At 42.6% G+C, this 9,263-nt stretch overlaps 1 long non-coding RNA gene across 1 annotated transcript in view; it reads right to left on the reverse strand.

The window, feature by feature from the left end:
• The window catches only part of LOC149128390 (uncharacterized), a 48,737-nt gene extending 43,980 nt beyond the window's left edge, over nucleotides 1-4,757 (reverse strand). The window contains exons 1-2 of the long non-coding RNA XR_016218573.1: nucleotides 4,284-4,757; nucleotides 3,664-3,835 (exon numbers count right to left, since the gene is read on the reverse strand). This is a non-coding gene — a long non-coding RNA (uncharacterized LOC149128390). The remainder of the gene's footprint in view (nucleotides 1-3,663; nucleotides 3,836-4,283) is intronic.
• Nucleotides 4,758-9,263: the final 4,506 nt, after the last annotated feature.

Genomic DNA, 9,263 nt, shown 5'->3' on the forward strand with positions numbered 1-9,263 from the left:
TGGCCCAAGTGCTTGGGCCCTGAACCCGCATGGGAGACCAGGAGGAAGCACCTGGCTCCCGGCTTCAGATCGTCGTAGCTCTGGCCGTAGCGGCCATTTGGGAGGTGAACCAACGGAAGGCAGACCTTTCTCTCTGTCTCTCTCTCTCACTGTCTAACTCTGCCTGTCAAAAAAAAAAAATGAAGAGTAACTAAAACAGCTAAATATTTTTGATAAATGTGTCTGCTAAGCTATATGTTTTCCAGTGTTTTGGCAAATGTGCACAGACAGCTTTGGGGGATATAACTGCAAGGTACAACATATATCTATCTTACATATAATTTTTGAATGCCAACTTATCTCTCAAGCCTCCACTTACTTTCACTTCCCCCAAGGCCTAATCCAAAAATGCCCATTGTCAAGGTGTTTGTCAAGGAAGAAATATATTACAGTAACTGAAGGAAATTGTTAGACTAATGAAGAGAGAAAAGCATTTTGTAAAAGATTCTTTAAGTAAAATACATAATTATGTGGTTACACATTGTTGGCAATTTTTTGCCTGCTGTGTTTTATGTTATAAATAGATTAATTGACTCAGTAGAAAGAAGTAATTTAATTTAAGCATGAAAAAAATGTCTGTTCCAGCAAGACACTTGATGGCAACAGCATGAGAAAAAAGAAGAGACTACATTTTTATTTTATTCTAGCAAGAAAAGGGGTATATTTGAGGTGGATATTGGAGGCAAAGGAGGATAGTTAGGATTTTTTAAAACAATGGTTAACGGCCGGCGCCGTGGCTCAGTAGGCTAATCCTCCACCTTGCAGCGCCAGAACACCAGGTTCTAGTCCCGGTCGGGATGCCGGATTCTGTCCCAGTTGCCCCTCTTCCAGGCCAGCTCTCTGCTGTGACCAGGGAGTGCAGTGGAGGATGGCCCGAGTACTTGGGCCCTGCACCCCATGGGAGACCAGGAGAAACACCTGGCTCCTTCCATCGGATCAGCGCGGAGCGCTGGCCACAGCGTGCCAGCCGCGGCGGCCATTGGAGGGTGAACCAACGGCAAAGGAAGACCTCTCTCTCTCTCTCTCTCTCTCTCTCTCACTGTCCACTCTGCCTGTCAAAAAATAAATAAATAAGTAAGTAAAAACAATGGTTAGCAATAGCCAATAAAAGAGGAATAAAAGAAGATTTTAGTTGATGAGAATTTCTTGGGCCTGATACTAGCCAATTGTCTCTGCTGCTATGCTTATGACCAGAATAAGCCAAATATTTGCGAATTCTTACTGTATTCCTTGTGTTGATATTCAGCTTTCATGCAGGAGAATTCCATGGATCATACATGAGAAAACACACTTTCAAATGGCTTCAGTGAAAAACCTGGATTCCCAGAAATAGTGAAACCCTGGGTCCTCAGTAGTTCTTCCTACTCTTTGAAGTCATTGAGGAGGCTAGAACTCACCCAGAAAGGGAATGGATTGAAGATGCACAGAAGCTAAATATATAATACTGCATTAGGGGTCCAGCACTGTGGAATAGCATCTAAAGCCAAAGCCTGCAGCACCAGCATCCCATATGGGCGCTGATTCGAGTCCCAGATGCACCACTTTTGATCCAGCTCCCTGCTAATGTACCTGGGAGAATAGCAAGGATGGCCCAAGTCCTTTGGCTCCTGTACCTATGTGAGAGATCCACAAGAAGCTTCTGGATCCTGGATCCCGGCTTCAGCCTGTCCCAGCCCTGGCCATTGTGGCCATTTGGAGAGTGAACCAGCAGATGGAAGACCTCTCTCTCTCTCTCTTCCTCCCTCCCTCTCTCTCTCTCTCTCTCCCTCCCTCCCTCTCCCTCCCTCTCTCTCCCTCTCCCTCTCTCTCTTTCAAATAAAATAAATAAAACTTTTTAAAAAATACTACATTAAGCCAAATTTTCTTTTTTAATATCATACAGTGAAGAACACAAATAGTTTCCTATTTATAAAAATAGTATGCCTCTTCCTTTATCAAAAAAAAAAATCCTGTCTGAAAATGTTTTTACTTATTTAAAGTTAAAATGTTAGCACTGATTTTCTGAAACTGGCTACTTCTTGAGAGGTAATTTTAAAAAATGAAGATTTCAACAAGGTAAATTACTTGTTCCTGGCTTTTTTTTTATTTTAAAGCACATGATTGTATTTTATGTTTGGGAATTTTAGTCGACTATGACAACAGATTTAAAGCAGGTCAGCTAGCTGACTCGGAGTTAATGGCACAGCCTATCATGCAAGCTGTCTGACAGTGGGCAAGTTCTCTATCTGTGCTGTCCACAAGCATAGCTGTTGACACCAGGAAGAAGAGAATTTTTGCTTTGATTTCCACTAGAGAGTGCTATGTTTTTTCGGCAGAAGTGGCAGCAATGTAAGTTTCACCATTTTTCAACTAGTAACAGAAAACAGAATCAACTGGCATATTTCCAATTGTCTAAATAGATCTTAGGGTCCCTATACGTTGGTGCTCCAAGTAGCTATCGGTCTTGTCTATCCCTTCAGTTATGACTCTTCCTCCAGCTTCACCTCCAGTATCAGAGCAGCACAACTAGAAGATGTTACTAACGACACGGAGCTGATACGTACCTGAAGTATATAAAGTCATAAGCTGATGGTAAATAGAAAATGTTTTTCAATTAAGTGTAGAAAAAAGTGCTGTGCGTAAGTTTTCTTCTCCAAAAAATTTTAAATTATCTTCATTTAGATTCTTCTCATTCTTTAATATACCAATGTTACCATGAATTTCCAAGATTTACTATTTTAGAATTTCTTGAGCTTATTTGACCATAGAACCTTTACTCACAGCACACTAGTTAACACCACCTGAGCCAATGTTTTCCACAAAGCAGAGCTCGGAAAGCACTGAAAGGATTTTACCAGGATGAAAATTTTTTTTTTTTTTACATCTTAGACATTCTCCTGAAACACTACTTGTCCACTTATTGTTGCATCCATCCCATGGATCTCCAACCTGCCTTCAAGTTATTTTCCCTTGAAATATATTATTATATTCACTTATATATTCAATTCAATAACGCATTTATTGAGCACCTAATATGTGCATCTCACTCCTAGGTACTGGGTATATTGTAGTAAATAAAACATATAATGATTTTCATTCTTACATGCTAGTGGGAGCAGACAAATTAAAAAGTGAGACACACAGACTGTCAGATGTTGATGAGTATTATGGAAAAACCAATGCACAGAATGTAGATGCACTAGCAATGTAAATATAGTGGCTGGGTTGTGTATGTGTGTATGTTTCATTCCAAGAAAGAAATGTTTCATTCCAGGAAAGACTGAGGAAGCTGAGAGAGAGGGTCATGAAGATATTCAAAGGAAGAACCTTCAAGATAGAAAGTCAAGTGCAAAGGCTTTGAAGTCAGAGAGTCCCTTGTATGCTTGAGAACCTCATGATGCTAAGCACAGTAAGCAAGTGCATGGGTCTTGATGAGAGATCAGGAAAGTCTCAGGGATCGAATCACGTAGGGTCTTCAAGCCACAGTATGGAAAGCCATGAATTCAAAGATTTTAAATAGAAGAACAATTTGACCTGATTAATGTTTTTAGGATCACTCCCGCTGCTGTGTTGCGAACAGATTCTGTGGGTTTAGGCAGCCAGCGTAGCAGCAGCCCCAGTTAGGAAGCTGTTGTGATCATTTACCTGTGAGACGGACGTGGCTCCAGTGGCTCCCGGATCAGGGCTGAACAGAGGATGGAGAGACTTCAGAGTTCAGAGCTGAAGCACTGTGCCTGACTACTTGGCGTACCTTTTCCTAATTGCCCGGGTTTCCCTTCCGATGTTGTTGTGGTTTGGACATTATGGAGCTATTTCTCTAAGGAGGTGGAGAACAAAAGAGAATTGACCATCTTCTCGCCCTGACCCCACCTGGAGGGAAAAGTAAACCTGCATGTTTATTGCGCCCCTTCTGCTCTCCAGCCTGAAGTCAGATTTCCCAGGAGCAGAACTTGAGGCAGGACACCCTTGGGAGGCGAACCCCTGAGGGGACGCTCTCTGGGGAAGGACAGGACGGAGAAAAGCCGGGCAAGCACAACTCTGCTGCAGTCCAGCCTGCTCCCCCAGGGAGCTTCTGGGTAACAGCCGTACCAGGGTAGTTTCCACCTTGAGGCAAGGGGCCTGCCTTCAGTACCCCCTGATGGTTGGGGGCGGGACAAGAACAGTTACTACATCTCCCATGCCCCATTTTTTTCCCGAAATTCCTTATTTCAATCCCTATTGTCCTTTCCTTGTTCAACAGTTGTATGATATAATCGTTTCCTTACTTCTGCAGTAGATTCAGCAGATTGTTGGATTCCTCTCACCAGGTGCTGTGAGTGCTGGCTCTCATAACTCCCAGCGATGGCTTCTCCTGAGAAGGGCTCTCACTTGGTGACTACCACCTGGCCCAGAGACACACCTAGAAGGTGAGTCCACAGGGCAGCCCCCAGCCTATGTGACCGACCCAGTACACAAAAGCCCAGCTCCCTTGCTCAAGGCAGTGAGGCTACAGGGATCCATTCACACTGCAGAGCTCTGGGACCATGTTTATACAGACTTCAGTTGAATCCACCTCTTTGGCTCCTTCTCAAGCCCTGTCTTGCTTGCCTCATTTTCTTACAGGCTTTTCTTGATAAGTCACATTCAAAAGAATCCCCAACACAGACTCTGCTTCTAGGCACCCCAGAAAGCATGGTCCCCCTTTACGTAATTAAGTGGACAGGGCACCATTGGTTGCCCAAACCCGGATTCTTGTGGTGAGCTTTGATTCATTTGTCCCCCCACCCATACCCACTATGATCAAACCCAGTCCTTTCTATTTAATCCTGTGATTCTCCAACTTCAATATGCATAAGGATCACCTGGGTTGCTTGATGAAAAGTTAGGATCCTGGGCCTTGCTCATCAAAACTTCTCTCTCTGGTTGGTCTAGAAACCTGCACTACTTTCCAGCTGCACTTCCAAGTTATGTTGATGTGGGACAATTTTAGAGAAACTCTGTCATTCCCTCCTTTCTGAACCCATTGTACTATTTAAAATGGAGTCCTGGGGTCAGCACAGTAGTGTACCAGGTAAAGCCACCGTCTACAACACCAGCATGCCATGTGGGAGCCAGCTCGATTCTTGGCTGCTCCACTTCCAATCCAGCTCCCTGCTAAGGGCCTAGGAGGGTAGTGAAAGATGGCCGAGTCCTTGGGCCCCTGGGAGACCTGGAAGCAGCTCCTGACTCCTGACTCCTGGCTTTGGAGCAGCACAGCTCTGGTCGTTGCAGTTATTTGGGGAATGAACCAGCAGATGGATGACCTCTCTCTCTCTCTCTCTCTCTCTCTCTCTCTCTCTCTCTCCTCTCTCTCTCAGCCTTTGAAAGAAGTAAATAAATCTTTAAAAAATGGAGACCTTTCTATTTTGGGCCTAAATCATGTTATTCTCTAATTAATCCACATTTCAGCTCCCCCCCTTTTAAAAACTTTCTCCTTCTGCTTTTTCTTTTTTTCTTTTTTTTATTTATTATTTTTTTTGATATGCAGAGTTAGACAGTGAGAGAGACAGACACAGAGAAAGGTCTTCCTTCCATTGGTTCACCCCCCAAATGGCTGCCACAGCCAGAGCTACGATGATCTGAAGCCAGGAGCCAGGTGCTTCCTCCTGGTATCCTATGCGGGTGCAGGGCCCAAGCACTTGGGCCATCCTCCACTGCCTTCCTGGGCCACAGCAGAGAGCTGGACTGGGAAAGGAGCAACCAGGACAGAACCAGCACCCAGAGCACTGGCGCCGCAGGCAGAGGATTAGCCTAGTGAGTCACGGCGCTGGCCACTTTCTTTCTTTTTTTTTTTTTAAGATTTATTCATTTATTTAAAAGTCAGAGTTACAGAGAGAGAGAGAAGGAGAGGCAGAGAGAGAAAGGTCTTCCATCTGCTGGTTCACTCCCCAGTTGGTTGCAATGCCTGGAGTTGTGCCAATCCAAATCCAGGAGCCAGGAGCTTCCTCCAGGTCTCCCAAGTGGGTGCAGGGGCCCACGGACTTGGGCCATCCTCCACTGCTTTCCCAGGCCGCAGCAGAGTACTGGATCGGAAGTGGAACAGCCGGGTCTCGGACTGGCACCTATATGGGATTTCGGCACTGCAGGTGACGGCCCAACCCACCACACACAGCAGTAGCCCCTCAGCCCTTTCTAATCTGTTTCCAGTTCCTGTTCATATACAAGTGAGATGTGTTCACTCTGTGCCATAACACACTCCACGGTTGCCCACTGTATTGGATAATCTAAACTCTGGCCACTGTATTCAAGGCCCTCTACCTCTAACCCCTGCTTTCTGCACTTTTTTAAAATCAGTTTCCCCACATTTCTTGGTCTTCTCTTAGCCTGTAATGTGCTTCTCTCCTTGCAGGGCATCCTCCTCTCTGTCCTCTCACTTCCACTATATTTACCCTTAACATTGAACCACACCATATCGTGGTTTCCCAGTCAAGCCTTTCCATGAGAATGCACTTTGAATTAGGCTGTTGTCTTAAGAAAAGTGTCTCCTCTTCCAACAGACTGCCCACAGAGCCCAGGCTAGCCTGACTCAGGAGAGAGGGTGCTTGACTTCCAGGCAATGACAGAAGGCAGAGGTGAGGACCAAGCGGCAGTATTCTAATCCTGGAGTGCAGCTCTGGATTCCGGTCTGAGTCTGACCAAGATTACCCCACACTCCCTCTGCAGGCAGGCAGCAGGAGCTGCAGTGAGTGGTACTGCCCCAAAGCCTTTGCAGTCTCCAGCCCTGCAGGCTCCTTCCTAGAAGCCAGGCACCCATCTCCGTGGTCTTCCCTGGTGCAGCCTTCTAATAAAGGGGCATGTAGAATAGAAACTAAGCAGACAGCTGGGACTGGGACTGGGACTGGGACTGGGACTGGGACTGGGACTAGGGACAACAGACCTGGATATGGTTCCTACCTCAGTCACTTTCTGGCTTGCCTCATCTGGGGCAATTAATTATTCAACCTGCCATAGGCTCTGTTTCTTCATCTGCAACCTGTGAATAAATTTTTTTAAAAGATTTATTTACTTGTGAGGCAGAGTTACAGATAGAGAGAGGGAGAGACAGATAGAGAGAGGGAGAGAGAGAGAGAGAAAGAGGTCTTCCAGCCTCTGGTTCACTCCCCACATGGCCGCAGTGATTTTCTAAAAGTTCTGCTCACTACCCTCTTTTAGGTGGTACCTAAAACGTTTCTCATGGGTTTAAACAGCTGTAAAATGTGAACTTTCCGGTATATTATAAATATTGGCATTTTAAGCTATTACATTGCTCTTTGCAAGACAGCCTTTGGAATCCAAATACCATAACAATTTGGTAATGACATCATCTATTAGAAAAATAAAAGATCAGACTCTTTTTAATTGTCAAAAATTTTGCATTGTTCTTTTCTCCTTGAATTTTGTCATCACACATTATATTTTATGTCTAAGTCTTTTATTTGCTCCATTTTATTCTTCCCTGAAAAATATGATTGTTTCTTTTTATTATAATATCTATAATACTTTATAATATTCACTTCTGAAATGAAACATCATCACAATATTGTTATTAATAGAATTGATTAAAACACAATGCATTTGTTACATATTTCGTTAAGTAATTATTAAATATACAAAGCAAATTTTTACTGGAAGTACATCCCTTAACAAGATGGATAGGATATTTTGTAATCAGTTCCAGTATCCATGGACAATTATTACGTATTATCAAAATGAAAAAGTGCTCAGTGGCCTCCTATTATTTTTTTCAGTTGTTTTTAATGAATGTAAGAGCTGAGAAAACTAATTCCCATAAAAAATGAAAATGAGAATGCAAGAGGTTTTGTTGCAGCAATATCATAATTCTTTGAACTACTTCTGAGTTAAATTCCAGAAAGTCCCTAATGATCCAACTTTAAAAGTAATTTTTATTGATCCATGAGATGACATCTTGATTAGGTTTTCTTTCACTTTTATTGAAAACAAATAATTTAAAAACCATTTGATTTACCAAAGATTTTTAACTCAGTCTTTAGGATTCTCCATACCAGCACCAAAAATTGCAAATAAATTGTTTTGGCATCCACAGAGGTTTCTTTACATCCTAAGAGGAATGCACCCTAGTAAGTAAAAATATTCATTGTCTCTTAAATGACTCTATTTTAGAAAAGAATATGCCAGGCTCTGGTCTAGTGAACTGAATTGACTAGATTTTTTTTTTAAGATTTATTTATTTATTTGAAAGTCAGAGTTACACAGAGAGAGAGAGAGAAAGAGAGAGAGAGAAAGGTCTTCCATCCGATGGTTTGGCCGCAACAGCCGGAATTATGCCGATCCGAAGCCAGGAGCCAGGAGCTTCTTCTGGGTCTCCCAGGAGGGTGCAGAGGGCCAAGGACTTGGGCCATCTTCTACTGCTTTCCCAGGCCATAGCAGAGAGCTGGATCAGAAGTGGAGCAGCCGGGTTACAAACCGGCGCCCATATGGGATGCCAGTGCTTCAGGCCAGGGAGTTAACCTGCGCCACAGCACCAGCCCCTAGATGTTTTTTTGAAATACTTTTGGTGTTTTGGGTGGTTGGGTTGAATCACTTTTCGCCTGATTGAATTTTGTATTTACTTTTTAAAAATTTGTTTAAATTGTTTCTAGATATATCACTAAAGACATTTTTTTAAATGCTTTGCTCAAGCAAACGACCTCTCATGCTCTGTCTCAACCACAGTTCTTAAATTGTGCTAATGACAGCACAAAATAAAAAGTAAATAGCTATATGTAGCTATTTAAAAGTTATATGTAGCTATAAAAGTTAAATAGCTATATGTAGAGGGGTGTGTGTATGTGTGTGTGTGTGTGTGTGTGTGTGTTTAAAGAATCTGAAAAAGACAAAGTCAACAATTTGCAGGATTTACATGGAATAGATTTTGAGAATGGCATAAAATGAGCATCAGTTTTCAGAGAGGACCACAAAAACACTTCAGCTTTTGTGTTATCCATCCATTTTGTCCTTTTGATTATCTATTTTGTGATGCTCTGAGGACACTCTTTAGTTAATGGGTATTGAAGTGATATTTTAAAAATCAATCAAACCAGCCTTAAAAATAAATATTTTTCTAGTGAACTTGACACATTTAATCATGCTCCTGTGCAAACGATACACCTATTTGGCTTATGAATCAGTTACCATTATTTTAAAATTCTGTGAAAAATTCACATTAATTTTTTTTGTTTAGCAGATAAATAGTGACAAGACTAAAATTTTAAATGCTAAAAGTAAAA

Source organism: Oryctolagus cuniculus, chromosome 1, assembly GCF_051225735.1.
Source record: "Oryctolagus cuniculus isolate XC-2025 breed Fujian yellow rabbit chromosome 1, ASM5122573v1, whole genome shotgun sequence".
In the NCBI taxonomy this organism is placed as follows: domain Eukaryota; kingdom Metazoa; phylum Chordata; class Mammalia; order Lagomorpha; family Leporidae; genus Oryctolagus; species Oryctolagus cuniculus.